Source organism: Aquarana catesbeiana, linkage group LG12 (genome assembly GCF_042186555.1).
Source record: "Aquarana catesbeiana isolate 2022-GZ linkage group LG12, ASM4218655v1, whole genome shotgun sequence".
NCBI lineage: Eukaryota > Metazoa > Chordata > Amphibia > Anura > Ranidae > Aquarana > Aquarana catesbeiana.
Window position 1 is genome coordinate 14,421,623 of NC_133335.1, and position 21,582 is coordinate 14,443,204.

The 21,582-nt window shown below is 46.0% G+C and overlaps 1 pseudogene; it reads left to right on the top strand.

The window, feature by feature from the left end:
* Positions 1–10,564: 10,564 nt before the first annotated feature.
* Positions 10,565–10,669, top strand: LOC141114625 (U2 spliceosomal RNA; annotated as a pseudogene).
* The last annotated feature ends 10,913 nt before the right edge of the window (positions 10,670–21,582 follow it).

Consider the following 21,582-nt stretch of genomic DNA (forward strand, 5'->3'; position numbering starts at 1 on the left):
CATTGGTATTAGTGGGAGGAATTGCGCCCCTTCATTGGTGTCAGTGGACCCCATTGTTGGTGTCACTGGGAGAAATTGTTGCCCCATTGTTGGTCCTATTGAGAGGAATGGTGCCCCATCGTTGGGTGTCATTGGGCCCCATTGTTGGTGTCATTGGGAAAAATTGTGCCCCAGCATTGGTATTAGTGGGAGGAATTGTGTCCCTTCATTGGTGTCAGTGGGGGGGCAATTATGGCCCCAAGGGCCGGATAAAAGCAAGCAAAGGGCCACATCTGGCCCCGGGGACGCAGTTTGGAGATCACTGATTTATACCATATACTACAGCTATCCAACGGTATGGATAGTTTTAGTTTGCTGTATAAAGCTCTTATCCCTGTACTGCCTGGAGGTTGGTACATGAGTGCTGTTGTGCCTTTGAGGATGTTCTCACTCTTGTATGCCTTACGATGAGTAGATATTCTAACCAGAAAACAGACATGTTCTTTCTTGTAGGTCCTGTCCTGATACCAACCCTGTCATGTACATCTGAAGCAGCGGTTTCCAAACTGCTACCTGCTGATGTGGTCTTTTGCTTGCCTTTATCGTGCCCTGGAGGCACTATTCCTCCCACTGATATGAGGCACCATTCCTCCAACAATGGGGCAATATTAATCTCATTGACACCAATGGTAAAGCACTATTCCTCCCACTGACACCAATGATGGGGCACTATTCCTCCCACTGACACCAATGATGGGGCACCATTCCTTCCACTGACACCAATGATGGGGCACCATTCCTTCCACTGATACCAATGATGGGACGCTATTCTTTCCACTAACTCCAATGATGGGTCACTATTGCTCCTACTGACACCAATGATAGAGCATTATTCCTCCCACTAAAACCAATGATGGGGCATTATTCCTCCCACTAAAACCAATGATGGGGCACTATTCTTTCCACTGATGCCAATGATGGAGCACCATTCCTCCCACTGACACCAATGATGGGGCACTATTCTTTCTACTAACTCCAATGATGGGGCACTATTCCTCTTACTGATACCAATGATGGGGTAGTATTGCTCCCATTGACACCAATGATAGGACACTATTCCTCCCACTGACACCAATGATGGGGTAGTATTGCTCCCACTGACACCAATGATGGGGCACTATTCCTCCCACTGATACCAACTATGCGGTATTATTCCTCTCACTGGTATCAACAATGGGGCACTATTTATCGCACTGATACCAATGATGGGGCACTGTTCCTTTCACTGATACCAACAATGGGGTACTATTTCTCCACTGATACCAGTAATAGAGTACTATTTCTCCTACTGACACTAGGGTTTAATATTGAGTTGGAAATATTGGAAAAATTGGTACTGGACTTTATAGACACTGAGATACAAAAATATTTAAAAAATATATAATTTTATTGCAAATACATTAGAAAGAACAACCAAACAAACAGTCATTTTTCAAAATGACTGTCTGGTTGTTCTTTCTAATGTATTTGCAATACAATTATATATATATAGTCCAGTACCAATGTTTCCAATATTTCTACATTTATGGGATGTGGTACATATGTATCTTTCTTGGTATCCACAGTACCACTCTGTGGTGATACCCTAAAAATCTTTTATTTCAATATTGAGTTGGCCCACCCTTTGCAGCTATAACAGCTTCAACTCTTCTGGGAAGGCCGTCCACAAGGTTTAGGAGTGTGTCTATGGGAATGTTTGACCATTCTTCCAGAAGAGCATTTTTTTAGGTCAGGCACTGATGTTGGACGAGAAGGCCCGGCAGTCTCAATTCATCCCAAAGGTGTTCTATCAGGTTGAGGTCAGGAACAGGTGTGGGCCAGTCAAGTTCCTCCACCCCAAACTTGCTCATCTCTTTATGGACCTTGCTTTGTGCACTCGTGCGCAGTCATGTTGGAACAGGAAGAGGCCATCACCAAACTGTTCCCAAGAAGATGGTAGCATGAAATTGTCCAAAATGTCTTGGTATGCTGACGCCTTAAGAGTTCCCTTCACTGGAACTAAGGGGGCCAATCCCAACCCCTGAAAAACAACCTCCACACCATAATCCCCCCTCCACCAAATGATTTGGACCAGTGAACAAAGCAAGGTCCATAAAGACCTGGATGAGCGAGTTTGGGGTGGAGGAACTTGACTGGCCTGCAAAGAGCCCTGACCTCAACCCGATAGAACACCTTTGGGATGAATCAGAGACCGCAAGCCAGGCCTTCTTGTCCAACATCAGTGCCTGACCTTATAAATGCGCTTCTACCAATAGGGCACTTTTCCTCCTACTGACACCAATACTAGGGCACTATTCCTACTGACACCAATAATAGGGCACTAGTCCTACTGACACCAATGATGGGACACTATTGGGACACTATTCCTTTTCCTACTAACCACAGGTGCTATGCAATTTCCTTACTCCCACTGACCACCAAGCCTGAGGCATTGTTTAATCCCACTAAGCCTGCGGAGGGTGTTAGGTGTTGGAGGGAGTTTTAGGAAATTGGTTAATATGATCTAGTAGGGGAAGTTTAGTGTTATGCCGCGTACACACGGTCGGACTTTTCGTCTACAAAAGTCCAACGGACGCTGACGGACTAAAGCTGGCTGGTAATCCGATCGTGTGTGGGCTTCTCCGGACTTTCAACTGACTTTTTTAGCCTCAAATCCGACGGACTTTAGATTTGAAACATGCTTCAAATCTTTACGTCGTAACTACGACGGACCCCGAAATCCGCTCGTCTGTGTGCTAGTCCGACGGACAAAAACCCATGCTAGGGCAGCTATTGGCTACTGGCTATGAACTTCCTTATTTTAGTCCGGTGTACGTCATCACGTACGAATCCGTCGGACTTTTGTGTGGTCGTGTGTAGGCAAGTCCGTTCGTAAGAAAGTCTGCCGCAAGTCCGCCGAAGGTACGTCGGAAGTATGTCGGACAGGCTGTCGGACTTTTGTAGACGAAAAGTCCGACCGTGTGTACGCGGCATTAGGGGTATGCTTTGGTACTGTAGAGGAGCTGCAGACATTGCACTTATTTTCGGGACCATCTTTTTCCCCTTATTGTGTATGTCCTGTACATAGACGCTAAGGCTTTTCCTACCAGTGCTGCTCACTGCCCTGTGGTTTTGTTGTGGTTCGGGGTCAGGTTACTGTGAAGCCGTGTACTGCATATAATAACCTGATGTGGCTGACCATCTAGACCTTCTTGAAACTAAGGAAAAAGGAACGCCAGAAGCAGTACTGAAGTGTCCACATCTGTGGGCTTTGGCCACCATTCTGCAGAAGTGTGAACCGAATTGTGGCAAGCCTCCCATGTTAAGATTGAGCTGGGTGAATGGGGAAGCCAGCAGCAATCCTGAACATGTGTTTTTGATGCCTTCAGCAGGCCAGTGCCATTTGCAGGAAGAGAACCCCATTGTGTAGTGCTGGTGTGCAGATGGGCCAAGAGTATAGTGTACAGAGATCTGGAGCCAGGCTGGTGCGATGGGAGAGGAGTGAAGATGTGTCCTTCAGAGCCTTCTGGAAAGTTCTGACCCTGGTGGAACTTGCCTATTACATCAGGAGACAAGGCCTGCTAAAGAACTTAAAATACTGATTCTTAAAGCCCTCCATACGTGGACTTCGAGAGACATCAGCGCAACAAGATTCAATATTTTCACACTATACAAAACTTCTAAAACTGGACCGCAGTGACCAGCCAACCTCCCATGAGACACCTCATCAGAGATCACTTGCGTGGCCACAACTCCGATTCTCATTGCTCCAGTTTTTGGCAATCATAATTCACAAGGTTTGTTTTGGTTTGGACAACTTGGTGGCCCCTAGATGATTAGAGACTACGTTGTTGCCTCATGAGCGTTCCTTGCCATTTGCTTTGTCGCTACGGCCTTGTCCTGAGTTTGTCCAGTGTTTGTTAATTATGATGTCACTCTTAACTCAAACAGAGAAACATAATTAGCTGATACGCATGAACTGAGCTGCAGAAAAATTATGTAGTTCATTTAAGAGCGATTAGAGGAGGCTAATTAATGTGATGAGTTGTTTAATAATATTTCTGACCTGCTGTGCACAGGAAGAGTGGAGATGCAGCCTGTTTTCAGTGCATCGCTTCTGTTACGGGTTAAAAAGTTCCTGTCATACCACACACACAGGGGAAACGGGAATTTGTGGTCTACACCAATATTTATCCATCAATGTAGCTTCTCGAGTCTCTACGATGTTTAGTGCCTGCCCTGCACTTACCGCTACTGGCCAGGAAAGTTATTGAGACTAGTCTTAGGCTTCAGGATCCATCCCTGACCAGAACTTGTTCCATCAGTGGGTACTATATGACCAGATTTGTGGACATGATTCAATTACAAACAGGCTGCTTCCCCGTTGTAGAAGGAGAAGGTACATTTTCTTTTAAACAACAGTACTCAGCTAGTGATGGCATTTGTGAGGCTCTTCTGGTTTCCCCTGTGGCTTTTGGATAACCATGTGTAGCATTACCCCCCAGGTTCTTGTAGAAGAATAGCCCCCCCCAGCTATGCTACTGGGACCTCAGTGAAACTAGCAGGACCTTCAGCTGAGCTGATAGGAAGGGCAGCAGCCCGTCTGTCTGGGAACCTCTCCTCCTGGGGAAGAACACTGTTCTCCTAGGCTCCAGACTATTTGTACACTCTCCCAAACACCATCTGGGCACTTTCCCCCAGGAATTGGCTGGAGTTGCATAAATATTCAGGCTGCTTATTTGACTCTCCTACTAGGGTTGCCACCTCATTCCTTTAAACCCGAACACATATGAATTACACAGGTTCTGTGGTAGATTAAGGTGGTAATTAAACTCACTTTGTGCCTTACCTGCATTAAATTAGCCTCAGAACCTGTGTAATTCATATGTGTTCCGGTTTAAAGGGATGAGGTGGCAACCCTTTCTCCTACCCACTATATTCTGAAAGTCTCCAGAGGGCAGGGGGAAGCAATCAAACTTACAGCCTGCAGAGCCCAGAGCAGACCAAAGTAATCACATGCTGCTCTGCTGATTACAGCAGAGCCACAAGAACTAAATGTGCCTAATCCTTACTAGCAGCCTATCTAGGAGGGTGCTACACATGTCATTTTAGGAAATAGTTATGTATAGGGCGCTCATGGCAAAAAAAAAAAAAGAAGACCTCCCTATTGACATGAAGTACACAGTCTAACTCAGGATATAAGCAGGGAGTCAGTAAGCAGGTGGCTTGCAATGCATGCACTTCAGCAGCACTTCATTGAAGTGAAGCAAGCTCTAGTAAAAGCATAGAACAAAATAGAAGGCGCTTCTAAGTGCAGTAATTTAAGACTTTAATGTGGCAAAAATGGTTAAAAACACTTAAGAGGACGTCCAGCAGGGAGATTTCCATAACAATCCTGGTGGCGAGTCTCGCTACTGACCGGTATATTGGTGTAGAGCGGCATGGCAGTATTGTTGGAAGAGCCGCCGTGCTGCCGGAGCCAGCGTGGAATGCAAGCACCTGGATGTGATGTCAGATGGGGGAGTGGTGGTGACGCGTTTCGGTGCATGCGCACCGGCTACTTCTTCATAACCAGAATTGTTATGGATATCTCCGTGCTGGACATCCTCCTAATATTATTGAGCTTGTTTACTCCACAATTCTTGTGTTTTTAACCCTTTTTGGCACATTAAAGTCTTACATTACTGCTGTAAGAGTCCGGGGCTTACTACGCATGCACCAATGGCGCGTTGCCGCAAGAGGAAATCCGTACCAACTGAGCATGTGCCAAAGACGCCTCAGTGCGCCAACCCCCACCTGCGCAGAAGATTTGATGAAAAAAGGCAGGAAAATGCCCAGGAGGTGCACAGGAAGTGACCTCAACCTGAGGGAAAAAGGTGGGAAAATCCCCAGGAGGCGCACAGGAAGTGACCTCAACCTGATGGGAAAAGGCGGGAAAATCCCCAGGAGGCGCACAGGAAGTAACCTCAACCTGATGGGAAAAGGCGGGAAAATGCCCAGGAGGCGCACAGGAAGTGACCTCAAACTTCCCTATATAAGCCCAGCCCCCAGACACTGCGAAATTGCTGGATTATCTTCAGTCCCCCCTTGTTCCTGTGCTAGTGTGTGATCTGTCTGAACTTGTTATGACCTGGAATCCTATTTGACTACTCTTGATTGCTGCTTGTCATTGACCTCGGATTTGTACCTTGATCATTCTACTTCTTTGTCCCTTTTGCATTCAGCTGCCAGATTGGAACCGACCCCGGCTTGGATCTTGACCATTCTTCTTCTGATTAACCCTTTTATACTGCTTTGCCAAACTGGACTTGACCTCGGCTGGGATCTCGGACTAAGGCTTGCGTGGTGCTCCGCACCACTCGGTGTCCACCACGTCTCTGTCTCCATCTCCTGAGGCTTCAAGGACCCGAGGTGCAAGGGAGGCCTCCCCACTACTTCGGTCTCACATCAGGTACGTGGCCCTCGTGACACTGCACTTAGAAGTGCCTTCTTTTTTGTTCTATCCTTTTACATGTAATATTTTTTTATTTTTGTTCCACCTTTCACTTACCATTACCTGCTCAGGTGGCAAGAGGTCAAAATCTGCTGCTGGGCTGCTATTGGAGTAGAGGCATCTTAAGCGTATTATGAGATTTTAATGACAAATCAATTATACAGGTAATACTACCACATTGTGACTAGTATATTAGACTTTCTTTTTTATTGGTTTTTCTTCTATTTTTATTCCCAAAGACAAAACTAATATAGAAAGGCGCTTCCTTCCAGCATGTCAGAAACTGCATGTTAGGTCCAAAAAAAAAAGAAAAAATCAGGCTACCCAATACTTTTTTTTAAACCGAAAAGGACGCAGCAGTATGACGGTGGGTTTGTCACAGGCTAGGCCCTCCGGGGTTGGTAAGGAAGTCAATATATGTTTGTAGAATAATAATTCGGAAAGATAAATGAGAGATAATCAATACACCGCCCCTCCACACACCTTACCTTGATCTGCCAATGAATTCATACACAAGTAGAAGGGAATTTGTCAACTGCCAGGCATATAAAACTGAACCCCAGGCAGGCATTATCTAAAATCTATGGAAACTCTTTCACCCGCCAAAGCATTTGTATTTCTGTCCATCCATTCCACAGATCTTCACAGTTCTGCCACATACAGTAGCAAGGTCCCATCTATCAGGACAGGAGACCTGATTTCATTCTGCTTCAGCTAAATAACACTTACAGGTCTTGTCCTTCCCTCGGCCTAGTGAAAGGGGAAGACTGATGAGCTCATCTCTCTGTCACTCTGCTCTCTCCTCCTATCAGAATGGCTCATGTTAGCACACTAGAATGGCAGTGTGGGCAGTGACAGCTCATCACCCACAGAGGTAAGTACAGAGGAGACGGGGACGGGACGGGGGGGAGGGGGGGGGGCTTGGGAGGGTGTACATGGGGTCATTTTCTTTTCTGAAAAAGGTGAACTTACACTCACCCGCCACTATTAGGCACACCTGTTAAATTGCTTGGTAATACAAATTGCTAATCAGTCAATCACATGGCAGCAACTCAATGCATTTAGGCATCTAGACGTGATGAAGACGACTTGCTGAAGTTCAAACCAAGTATCAGAATGGGGAAGAAAGAAATTGAAGTGACTTTTGACGTGGCATGGTTGTTGGTGCCAGACGGGCTGGTCTGAGTATTTCTGGGATTTTCACGCACAACCATCTCTCAGGTTTACAGAGAATGGTGAGAAAAAGAGAAATTATCCAGTGAGCGGCAGTTGTGTGGAGGAAAATGCCTTGTTGATGTCAGAGGTCGGAGGAGAATGGGCAGACTGGTTCCAGATGATAGAAAGACAACAGTCACTCAAATAACCACTCGTTACACCCAAGGTATGCAGAATACCATCTCTGAACACACAACACATTCAACCTTGAAGCAGATGGGCTACAGCAGCGGAAGATCACACCGGGTGCCACTCCTGTCAGCTAAGAACAGGAAACCGAGACTACAATTGGCACAGGATCACCAAAATTGGACAATAGAAGAATGGAAAAACGTTGCCTGGTCTGATGAGTCTGGATTTCAGCTGCGACATTCAGATGGTGGGGTCAGGATTTGGTGTAAACAACATGAAAGCATGGATCCATCCAGATGGATCAGGCTGGTGGTGGGGGTGTAATGGTGGGGGGGATATTTTCTTGGCACACTTTGGGCCCCTTAGTACCAATTGAGCATCGTTTAAACACCACGCCCTACCTGAGTATTGTTGCTGACCATGTCCATCCGTTTATGACTACAGTGTCCCCATCTTCTGATGGCTCCTTCCAGCAGGATAATGCACCATGTCACAAAGCTCCAATCATCTCACCACTGGACAATGAGGTCCCTGTACTCCAATGGTCTCCACACTCACCACATCTCATCCAATGGAGCACCTTTGGTATGTGGTGGAATGGGAGTAGGGTTGCCACCTCATCCCGTTAAACCCGAACACATATGAATTACACAGGTTCTGAGGCTGATTTAATCCAGATAAGGCACCAAGAGAGTTTAATTACCACCTTAATCAGCCACAGAGACTGTGTGATGCCATCATGTCACTATGGACCAAAATCTCTGAGGAATGTTTCTAACACCTTGTTGAAGCTATGCCACCAAGAATGAAGGCAGTTCTGAAGGGAAAAGGGGGTCCAACCCAGTACTTGCAAAGTGGCCGGTGAGTGTACATTCTAATGGCATGCATCCTGATTCCAAAAATGACCCACCATCACAACACTTCCAATCAAACCCAGCGAGTAGAAAAGTCACCACCATTGACATTTGGTATCTCCCCTTACCTTCTCGCTACTGACCTTCATTGACAGAGGTCTAAGCGGGATCATAGAAAGTAACACACACATTCTTTTCTTACGCAATGCACCGGTTTCTACGCCTCTTTTTTATGGTGGTGCCATACAGTTTCTCATGTGTCGGATCATTTTTTAAGTAAAAGCATGTAATGGAAGTACGAGTATGGCTGTATATCCCATTGCCGGTATGGAGAGATAGCCTGCGGTGGGCAGGGAACTATGCCAGTCTAATACTAGTGTCAGCTTACGGCCTGACATACATTGTAATTAGCCTGGCTTGGCAGTGTGGGGCAGACGGACAACACAAAGGATTCAGCAAACATTAACGCAATGTGTAGGAGTGTGTTTGTAAAGCACTGTTCCCCCCCCCCCCATGTTGGAGCCCTTATTTTAGGCAGAGAGCAGGAAACCAATCACTTAACTCTCTTTTATGCTCTGTTCACACCGGGTGGTGAGTTACAGATTGTGGGGTTCACTATTTTTGATTCAGTAAACGCAGCACTGTGAACATATGTATAGACAAATTGCCTGGGCATAAGTAAAGTGAACCTCTGACCTGGCTATGGACATTCAAATATTTACATATTCTTAACACACAGCAAATGAGATTTAAAACAAGCCCTCACTAACCTTTGTAGTTACGGGCACTGTGGAGCAATTCATCCACAAAATTCACATGATGTGTTCAAGTGAGGTCTCAATACTCTGCTCTGTACCTCCTCGATGGGGAGGGGTAGCAGAATAAAAGGAGCTGTCAGGTCACTACTGGGAGGGGGAGTCACTGAAAGTGAAAGTGCTTCTGCTGTAAGAGCCGGTTCGCACCATGAATTGTGTAGGAACGTGTTGTGCAGTCCTGTGTGACCCGCATGCGGGTCTGGGTGCACTGCGACTTCAGCCCATTCATTTGAGTGGGCTGAAATCATGCCTGACCGCAGCAAAACCAGTGCAAGCACTACTTTCCAAAACACTAGAGAAACTGGATCACATGGTACTTTTGTTCACAGGCAAAAGCACTGTGTTTGGGGTGTCGTTAGTATTGCACCAACTCCCGCTGCAGATAGAAATTGTAGCCTGTTTTGAACGCGGTGCGGGAAATGCAGGCTAAACTAACGGCGTTCTGGTGTGAACTGGCCCTAAATTTTGAGAATGAATTACTCCACAGTGTCTGCAGCTACAGATGTCAGCGAGGTCTTGTTTTAAAGCTCTTTGTTGAGACTATGTAAATATTCTAATGTCCATAGTCTGGCCACAGTTGTACCTTAGGCCTAGCTCATCAACAAGTACATGTACCTGAACACGATATTCATATTGGCTTTTTATCTGTTTTGAGAAGATTAGCAACCCTGTCAATTGGTTTATGCTGTCTATGCATCCGCTAGGGTTTTTAGTCGTCTATTCTTCTTCGTAAGACCACTGATAATGAAAGTGATGGGAAATCCAAAATTGTGGGTTGTCACCAGAACAGGAAAAGAGAAGAAACCTACCATTGGGGAACCTGATGCAGTGACAACTAAGAGAGTATTTCCCTCACTTTGGAGATATTTCCCCTCCCTTTCTGTTGTGACTGTGGAACAGGAAGTAAAGGTAAATCTCCCCAATGGGGACAGGGGTTTGACACAGATAAATAGGAGCTACACACAAATATGTCTTTCTTCTGAAAGCTCTTTATTTAGCCATCAATACAGCTGCATCCATGATATCCCTATTCATGGATCGCTTCTCGGCCTTTTGGCTAAGATCAAGTGTAGTATCTGTTCTTATCAGTTTCCAGAGGAGGCGCTGTGTCACTCTCGTTGGGGAGGGCCAGCAAATCCAATGGTGTCATAGTATCTGGAAAGGCGATACTCAGCAGGGACTACGCCGAGTTGCCCGAAAGTATACTGGGGACCGGCCAATGGTTGAGTCTGAGCCGTCTGGAAGGGTGCTCCTGGTAGGGATGGGTGCTGCATTTTGGTCTGGCTGAAGGGTCGGCTCCCTGGCCTTCTGGCCTGGATTGTGGTGGCTCTAGCTGCCGACAGTTATTTGGGTAGGAGAATGCTTACTCCCCTTTGGCAGGGGGGGAGTGGCTAGTATCCATTTACCCAAATGTGAAACTGGAAGGGGTGATGGGAGTGACGGTGGAGCCTTCGGGGCAAGGGCTCTCACCAAGCTTCCTGAACCTCATGCCTTTTCTGTCTGCGGTGGGGGCTGCTGTGGTCTGGGCTGTGGGCCAGGGTAGGTCTTGAAAGCCTATGGAGTAGTGCCCCTGGAGTGGCAGTCCAGGGGTGCCTTAAGATCACTGTGAGTGGGAGTCACTTTGATTTTGGGCACCACGGTCACTGCACCATAACACAGCTTTTTTTGCACCTGCCTCTTGGGCCGGGCCTTTTGGCTAGGACCAGAGGAATTTTTTATTCCTGGCCGGAGGGCCTGGTCATTGTGTTACACAATGGCCACTTCTTTTCACTCTCCTCTCCACTATCCCTTCCCCCACTTTTTATTTATTTTTGATGGAAACCTGTGTAGTCTCACGTCTTGTTTTTGTCACGTTTGTCCCACTGTGTGATGAGTAAGGATGTGGGTCCTCAGGCCAGCCCTGAAAGTCTTGGGAAGGGGTGGACATGGCCTTTTGGCTTAGTTCGCCCTCTCTCATGGGGTCTCCCTTCGGGGGAGCCCCACCTAGTACTTGGGTGGGTCCTGTTTCGGCAGGCCCTCCAGAGAACGGGGTCTGTCTGGTTTCGGCCAGATAGACCATAGTAAGTACCTTTGTCCCCGCAGGAGCCTAACGCCCCGGGGGATCAGGGAATTGGCACGTCTTGTGTACCCGTTGCACTTTTTTGTGAGCACTCTTTATGTGTGTGCACATTTTTTATGCACCGGGTGAAGTTTTTGGGTGTGTTTTGCACGCCATAGGCTTTCAATAGAAAAAAAATCCCTATTCATGGATCACCTTTACTTAACGCGTTTCACCTCTAGCCATCAATGATGAAATGCGTTGGCTCATGCGGCTGTATCATGCGGTTGTATCATTGATGGCTAAATAAAGAGCTCTCAGAAGAAAGATATTGGTGTACGTGTAAGCAGGCGCAGCGAGCTAGTCTGCCACTAGGTGGCTCTGTTCCAGGGTAGTGTCTGGTTACAGAAAGCAGTGTCATTAGGTGCTAGGCCCCTTTTAGTTAGAGCCCACCTGTAGTAATGTCATGGGTGAGTCAGTGCCCACATATAAGCCAGGTTGGAAGGTGCCCTAGTGTAATTGGGGTATGGGGGCCAGAGTAGGGTTGCCACCTCATCCCTTAAACCCGAACACATATTTATTGCAGATAAGGCACCAAGTGAGTTTAATTACCACCTTAATCAGCCACAGAACCTGTGTAATTAATATGTGTTCGGGTTTAAAGGGATGACAACCCTAGGCAAGAGACCCCACCATCAGAAAGTGGAGGACCTGGACAGGGCTGGGAGGGGGGGGAAGAGCTAGACCTGCTCCCAGAAGAGCTAGCTGTAGACTTCTGACCCTTATGGTGGTGGAGATTAGGGCAGTTAGCAAAAGGCCATTTAGGCCAGGCCAAGCGTTCCCTGGAGTGAAGCTACTTCCCTGGGGAACATAGGAGAGGTGTACCCAGCTAGAGGTGTTTGAAATGATCCTATCTCAGAGGGACTATCTGCAAGTGGGCACAGACAGCTTATGGTGAACCAAAACCCCTGAGTTAGGACTATGGACCCTGCGTGGAGAGAGATTGAGCTAAGGAAGATGGCAGGATATATGTGCTGTTGGATGCTTTCACATATGACTGCTGTGCCTTTTCCACTATATGTAATTGAAAAAGTACTGTCAAGATAGTAAGTCTTGGTTCACATATATGCAAACTGGATGCGTTTTTATCGGCATTGAATTCGCATCACATGAATTGGACCAGCTTTCAATCAAGACGGTTAATACATGCGCGGGGCGGCCGCAGTGCAGTTTTAAAAAGGATTCTCTACGGTTTTGGGTCCAGTTCGGGTGCGATTTCGCCTAAAAATTGGCACCTGAACCTGTGAATGGAAACGCACCAGACTGCCGCACTGAAACCGTAGCCGCATATGTGTGGACTCAGCCTAAGTTGTGATGTGACTGTATTTCCCATCTTTCAACTACAATCAGTAAAGATCAGCAATCCTACTTCTGTGTGGACATTCCTTCCTTTTGGGATATAAAAGGTTAATGGCCAGGAATGTCATGAGGAGGCCTCTGGCATGGAGAGGGCACAGGGTGGCAGAGGGTTCAAGCCTCAAGCAGGTAGGTTGATGTTCTGAAGAGAAGAAACGTGGCAGCGATGCTCTTGGCACCCTTACAGTACATAGCAATTCACAAATCCCCTTACATGTGGCTCTTTTTTTCTACCAGTGTCTTTGAACGGCAAGTAAAAAGACAAGTCTTTTTGAACTATCAACCTGGATGTGTCCACAGCAAGTGTATGAGGAGCAGGTCTGGAGTGGTGCTGCATGTTTGGAAGGTTTGAACTGGAGTTTCACCCAACTATCCAAAACTAAATGAGAAGTGCTTTAAACCTGCCCTGCTGTTTACTACTCCTCAGCCTACGGACGTTCTCCTGCCGTTCATAGTGTAGGTACCTCAGATGACTCACCAGCTGATGCGTCTCCACTACCTCCTCCTCACTTCCTTCTTCTGATTCACCTGCAAAACAACATCCAGTATGTTATCAGAACATACAAAGGGACCGACGAGACTAAATATCACACAAGTATGACAAGGACACGACATACAGACCCTTCAAATTGTATAAAACCTTAGCTGGACTGTTGTACATTATTAGTCATCTTGGTGTATTGGACAGGAAGTCATCATTTTATCAGACATCCCCACCACAACCCAGCCAGATGTCCTCAGGATAGGCCTCAGGCTCCAGCCTAGCAGCCCGGGGCAGCACGACACATGTCCACCCAGACAGCTGTCCAGGTGGCAAAGAAACCCCGATCATCTGACTCCACCCAAATAAATAGGCTCTCCCAGCGGACCAAGGGACCAAAGAAAACCTGTACATTATTAGTCATCTTGGTGTATTGGACACCCGCCTCATTTAAAGTCCCATTTTTTTCCCTTTTTTCCCCTGCTATTTAATTAGGGATGGAGACATGCGGTCCTCATGTGGTGTATGTTTTTAGAGCGGTTATCGGTTTATATACATTGTCAAGCTCCAGCTGGCTACTTTATGCCAGTTTAAAGGTCTTTTCTTTGTTTCCTGTTTAGGCTTACTTCACATCGCCTTTGGGGAAATATACACCCATGGGCCTTTTCTGTTTTTACAGAACTCCACCACTCTTTGGCTCACTTATACTGCGGTGTTGATGCTTTTTTTGACCTGGATTTGTGAGCCAGTTGGCTCACTCATACGTCCGGGAGCTGCGATGCGTACCGCGAGATCTCCCCTCTCCCTATTTGGAGCGGGGGGGATACTTCTGCGCTACGCATCGACGCCACGTGACACACGCCGTGCGTGCGGTGCTTCTTCGAGGGTCGTTACGCTGACTGTGTCTTTCCATCTGCGCCCAGTGAGGGGGTTCCCTGACGCCTATGCCTAGTGACGTTGTCACCTTGGCAAAGGCGCCACTCCCGCCTCATACGCGCTTACGTGGCGTTAGACGGGGTTGGACGTGCGAGCCTCTATACTGGCCCCACCTAGGGCGCCCTGTCCACACTGCTGGCTCAACTTTTCATTGTTTGATTGGCATTGATCGAATGCACATCCTGGTTGCTTCAAGCCCAATATCAGGAAACAAAGACAGCTACATTGTTTCTATACTAATACTATTCTGTTCTCATTCAAGCACAGAATTTGTCTATTCGACAACTTAATATATATATATTTATACTTATAATTTTAGAAACCACTCAAGATTTTTGTTAGCCACCATTCGCTATTGGTGCAGACGAGCCACCGGTGTTTGGATAGTTCTCCTCAGGTTGTGGGGGCCACGTTGGCAGGCCTGCTTGTGCCATACCCTGCCACAGCTCCCGGACAAGACACCCTCAGGGGAGTCTCCAGATCTCAAGATTGATATCTCCATATGGCGGTTGTGAGTACCACTCAGAGTACATTTTTATTACACCTTTTCCATCGGTGTACCTCCCCCCTTAAGACAGCGACTTAGACATTTTTCATTGTCTTTTTTTCAGATCAAAGACATTGCCGCTCCTATTGAGTGGACTAACACTCTCCACGAAACGCGTAGAGCCGTAGTACATGCAATGCCTTAACCGTTTAATCGTTTTCATGTATTTTCATTTGTATGGACATTTCCAATGTTATCAGCAATTTCAAACAAATAGGCAGTTTCTCAGTTAATGTAGCATAAGGGCCTACATACTGTCATGTTCACTTCTATTCTACTCCTATATGTATATATATGAATTTTGCTGTTTTATCATGTATCTCACTATATGAATTTTTAATCATGATATACATTATATATACTGCTTTCTACATCCACCCATGCTGACTGCATGTCTCATTTAAAGTCCGCCATTTTCTCCCTTTTTTTCATATGAAACCGGGATGGAGGCACCCGCCTCATTTAAAGTCCCATTTTTCCCTTTTTTCCTCTTGGTGTATTGGACAGGAAGTCATCATTTTAGCGGACATCCCCTCCACAACTTTATCTCAAGCATCATCAATTATGTTCCTTTCACAGTTTATTTTTTCTGTTAAAAATGTTTTCATACATAGACGTGGAAGGGACTAGATTAATGTTTATGGTCTTCTAGAAGTCTCTAGAAGACAGGGTGGAGTAGCAGAACAGCAGTCTGTGGGACACAGAACAGCCCCAAGAAATCAACCCCTGCTCCGCTGATTACACAGGAGATAACTAAATGTACCTAGCAGCCTACTCTGAAATAGGAGGGTGCTACGCTTATATACATTGCAACAATTTAAAACTAAATTTAAGGTTTATATAACAGCTGTGATTAGACAGAGCACAAGCCGATCAGCAGCTGCTGGCCAATGGATGTCCGCCGGAACCCGCTGATCACCGAGGAGGGAGGCTGGACAGAGCTCTGCCTATGTAAACAATACAGAGCTCTGTCCTGACAGGGGGGAGTGATGGATGTTCTTTCCCTGCAAAGCATCCATCACTTCCATAGTTCCCAACTGTCCCTGATTTCGAGGGACTGTCCCTGACAGCTGTTCTTCTTTCCACGAACGATCAACTGGACCCGCTGATTGGCTCCTGCTGTGTCAAATCACAGTGGGAGCTCATAGCTCCCAACTGTCCCTGATTTGGAGGGACTGTCCCTGATTTGGAGCAATGTCCCTCTGTCCCTCTTTCCTCCTCATATGTCCCTCATTTTGGTCTGATTTATATAGATGTATATAAAATGCACTTTTTATCTTTCAAAAAGTATTTCCCAGTGTTAAACCTTTCACCCAAATTATAAATTGCTGCATTTGTAAATTTTAAAAGCCAAAATAAAGGAATAGTAGTGGTAAAAAATTTAATCAAAATTAACCTTTTTTTTGGTTAATTCTCCTTTAAGGGGGTGTGGCAGGGGGTGTGTCCTGTGCCTACATACATTTGCTAGTAGGTGTCCCTCATTCTCAAAATGTTGGGAGGTATGATCACTTCCCTTAGTGAAAGCACCACACAGTACACGAAAACACTGGCTAGGCACACATTTAACACTTTGATTGCCCCCTGATGTTTAACCCCTTCACAGCCTGTCTCTTTAGTACAGTGACAGTGCATATTTTTAGCACTGATAACTGTATTAGTGTCTCTGGTCCCCACAAAAGGTCAGTTAGTGTCAGATTGTACGCCGCAATATCGCACTTGCTGATTGCCGCCATTACTAGTGTACAAAAAAAAAAATATATACAAATTCCAGTATATATCCCCCAGTTTGTAGACACAATAACTTTTGTGGAAACCAATTAATATACGCTTATTGGGATTTTTTTTTTACTAAAAACATACTTATTGGCCTAAACTGATGAAAAAATTTGATTTTATAACATTTTTTACTGCATGTTTTATAGCAGAAAGTAAAAAATATACTTATATTTTTTTTTCAAAATTGTCTTTTTTTGTTTATCGCGCAAAAAATAAAAATCGCAGAGGTGATGAAATACCACTAAAAGAAAGCTCTATTTGTGGGGAAAAAAAGTTTTGTTTGGGTAAAACTTTGCATGACTGCGCAATTGTCAGTTAAAGCGACGCAGTGCCGTATCGCTAAAAAATGGCCCGGTCATTAAGGGGGGAAATCTTTCTGGGGCTGAAGTGGTTAAAGTAACGCAGTGCCAAAAAGCAAAAAAAAAAAAAAAAAGCAAAGAAAAATCAGATCTCCTGCCCTGTGTGGCAGAGCTGTTTAAAATCTCAGAACTGGATGGACAGTATACAAATCTTTTGGAAGGTACCTGTGTTAATCGGTTGGTCTGGAGTTCAGATTTATGTACCCGGTGATGGTGGAGTTCATAGGATCTAGGATAATTAGGCCGTAGGTCACATGGGGGCGCTGAAGAGCAGCAATGCCTTTTATTCATAGCAAAAAAGAATTATTATTTTTTTACTCCAAATAATAATGTGATCTGGTAATGCTGACGTGTGGCCCGCTGATTTATGTGAAGTGTGAATTTTAATAAAAAGGTCTGCTTTAAGCTTGGAGTCTTTGTCAAATAAAGCTTTTTATGGCTCATTTATTAAGGGACGCCTGTCATCACTGCAGGAACAGCAGGAGTGCGCGGCTCTCATAGCGGGGAAATGTGCGATGCTCTGCGCGGCACACATAGAACATTTGCAGTGTTTAAAAACACTCAGATGAAATATCAGACTCTGCAAATGTACTGAGAATGGGTTAGAGCAATGGCCTCCAAACTGCGGCCCGGGGGCCAGATGTGGCCCTTTGATTCCCTTTATACGGCCCTTGGGACACCATTCCTCCCACTGACACCAGTGATAGGGCACCATTCCTCCCACTGATACCAATGATTGGGGCACTATTCCTCCCAGTGATACCAATGATGGGACACTATTCCTCCCACTGACACCAGTGATTGAGCACTATTCCTCCCACTGATACCAATGATGGAGCACCATTCCTCCCACTGACACCAGTGATAGGGCACCATTCCTCCCACTGACACCAGTGATGGGGTACTATTCATCTCACTGACACCAATGATGGGACACTATTCCTCCCACTGACACCAATGATGGGACACTATTCCTCCCACTGACACCAATGATGGGGCACTATTCCTCTCACTGACACCAATGATGGGACACTATTCCTCCCACTGACACCAATGATGGGGCACTATTCCCCCCACTGACACCCGTGATGGAGCACTATTCCTCCCACTGACACCAGTGATGGGACACTATTCCTCCCACTGACACCAGTGATGGGGCATTATTCCTCCCACTGACACCAATGATGGGGCATTATTCCTCCCACTGACACCAATGATGGGACACTATTCCTCCCACTGATACCAATGATGGGGCACTATTCCCCCCACTGACACCAATGATGGGGCACTATTCCTCCCACTGACACCAATGATGGGGCACTATTGATCTTTTATTGAAAAGAATCAAGCAACCAATTGTATACAAAAGTAAAAAACAAAACCATAGTACAAAACGTCAACAGAAAACAATCCACATCCATGTTCAGCTATATATACATAATCCACTATCAAAACATTTTTAGAAAAAGATTTACATAAAGCAGCAGAGAGGGCCTAAAAGGCACAACCCATCACCTATGTACGCAGCCATTTATCAAAAATTAAATAATCTAGGGTGATAAGAGACAGACAGCAACACCCGGGAAAGAGACTCCTGGCAGTCAGGGAGGCTTGAAACCCCTCCACGCCTTCAACCAAGCCCCCTGACTCCGCTTGTCTCTCTCAAGTACCCGAATCTTCTCCACCTCATGCAGAATGTCATACACCACCACCTGAACAGGAAGGATTTTACGCCGAATGCAGACCTGACACCATGCATTCCAGGTGAAATAACGGACTACTAGGCTAACTAAAAAAAGTGTATCCAAACAAAAAACCCCACCAGTATTGAATGCTCCGTACACCCACTCAGCATAACCCAGCCTGGAGAGGAAAGGAACACCGAGGGCCCGCCCCACCTGTTTGTACACCTCTATGTTAAAAGGGCAATGAAGCAGAAAGTGGTCCATAGTCTCCTCCTCATCTGCACACTCCTCCCGAGGACAGCTACGATCCATCCCACTGCGGAATTTCAAATTGCCCCTAACATAGAGCCTCCCATGGAAGCACAACCAGGCCAGATCCCTGAATTTAAAGAGGGTACTCTATCCAAATGAATCAGTCTTAACCCTGCCCTCAAATTGGGCCTGGGCAATCCCTTAAGGCCATGAAAGACTCAACTCATAAGGACTTTCCTCTGAACCGATCTGAGATCTTCAGCCGACAATCGCCACTGCCGTAGTAACTTCAGGCTCGGAGCGACATAGGTGACCACGATGACCCCTGAGATTCTTCACTTGGCCACCTTCTTCCCAAAGTCGTAGAAAAGGCTTAAACCAAGATCTGAAGATTGACATCACAAAGGCAGCAGGACCAGACGGGGTGTTGGGCCGTATACTGAGGGGATTTTGTAGACCAGTTAGCAGGTGTTTTTACTGATATTTTTAATTTGTCATTGAAGCAGGCTGCAGTACCTTCTTGTTTTAAATCTACTACTATTGTCCCAATACCTAAAAAAATCAGCGGTATCATGCTTAAATGATTATCGCCCAGTTGCCCTAACTCCTATCTTCATGAAAATGTTTTGAGAGGCTCGTATTCTCACATCTTAAGGCAAGCATTCCTGTTGATCTGGATAAGTATCAGTTTGCCTATCGTGCAAATAGATGCACAGGTGATGCAATTGCTATTGCATTGCATGCTGCCTTGACACATCTTGAGCACTCTTATGCCGTGTACACACGGGCGGACTTTGCGACCGGACTGGTCCAACGGAACGAATCCGTCGGGACAATCCGATCGTGTGTGGGCTTCATCGGACCTTCAGCTGACTTTTTCTGTCGAAAATCAGACGGACTTTAGATTTAGAACATGTTTCAAATCTTTCCGACGGACTCGAGTTCGGTCGAAAAAATCCGTTCCGTCTGTATGCTAGTAGGACGGACAAAAAAATGACGCTAGGGCAGCTATTGGCTACTGGCTATGAACGTCCTTATTCTAGTCCAGTCGTATGTCATCACGTTCAAACGACCGGACTTTCGAACGGACATTAGTCCGTTCGTGTGTGTGCGCAATTCCGGTCGTTCGCAAGTCTGTCGAAAGACCGTCGGACGTTTGATGTTCAAAAGTCCGCCCGTGTGTTCTGTACACGGCAAAACACATATGTTAGGATGTTATTCATTGATTTTAGCTCTGCATTTAACGCAGTAGTCCCTGACAAATTAGTGAAAAAGTTAAAAGCTTTGGGCCTATGTCCATTGGTGCGCTCATGGATTATGGATTTTCTAACAAACAGGCCACAAAAATGGTGAGAATAGGAGATCAGGTGTCTAACACTATTATTTTGAATACAGGGGTACCACAGGGATGTGTGTTAAGTCCGGCCCTGTTTACATTGTTCACACACGACTGTACTCTCATACATGCGTCTAACACTATAGTGAAGTTTGCTGATGACACCTTTTTAGTGGGACTCATACAGGACAATGATGAGACAGCTTTATAGGCAGGAAATTCAGCATTTGGTTGAGCGGTGTAGAGAAAATGATTTAATACTCAATACGGCAAAAACTAAAGAAATAATAGTGGATTATAGGAGATCAAGAAAGATCAATCATTGCCCGGTTTATATAGGTGGTGAGGAGGTGGAAAAGGTGGACACTATTACATTTTTGGGAGTGCATATTACAAAGGAGTTGTCATGGTCCAAAATACTTTTTTTTTGTGAAAAAAGCGCAGCAAAGACTGTTTTTTCTTCGGAGAATGAAGCAGGATAGATTGCCCTTAAGGCTTCTGGTCAATTTCTATCATTGTACCATTGTATCATTGTACCATTGAACAGACCATCTCTCCAAGCACCAAAGCCAAGAGTCTCTGAGTCATTTTTGACTCATAAATGTCAATGGGTGCACAAATAGGATCAGTAGTCAGCGGATCTCATCGTCTCCTCCGCCTGCTACGTAGACTCATCCCCTTCGTTCCAGAAGAGGACAAATCGGCAGTAGTTGGAACAATCATTAATTCCCGACTCGACTACGCAAACTCCCTCTACATAGGACTACCCCAATATCAGCTTGCGCGCTTACAACTCATCTGAAACACGGCGGCAAGACTGCTAACAGGAAAAAAAACCTGGGAATCCATCTCCCCTTCCCTGAGGAGCCTACATTGGCTAACCGTAAAGAATCAGCCATGTCCGCCAGAGGTCAAAGGTCAAGAGGTGTGGCTGACCCACCCCCACCAAAGTGTTCCGCCTAGGGTTAGGGTTTCCCCTGGAAGAACAAGGTTAGGACTCAGAGACTGGAATAGGGACCGCCCCCAAAGGTCAAAGGTCAGCAGGCGTGTCCCCCAGAGGTCAAAGTTCAAGAGGTGTGGCTGACCCACCCCCACCAAAGTGTTCCGCCTACCCCAACTAAGTCGGGGCATCAGCAAGTCGGGGAGAGTGCTTTGCACGTGCTTCGCGCAAAGAATCGGACCACATTCAAGACCCTCTGCCTCACCCACAAACACTCCTCAATACCTAC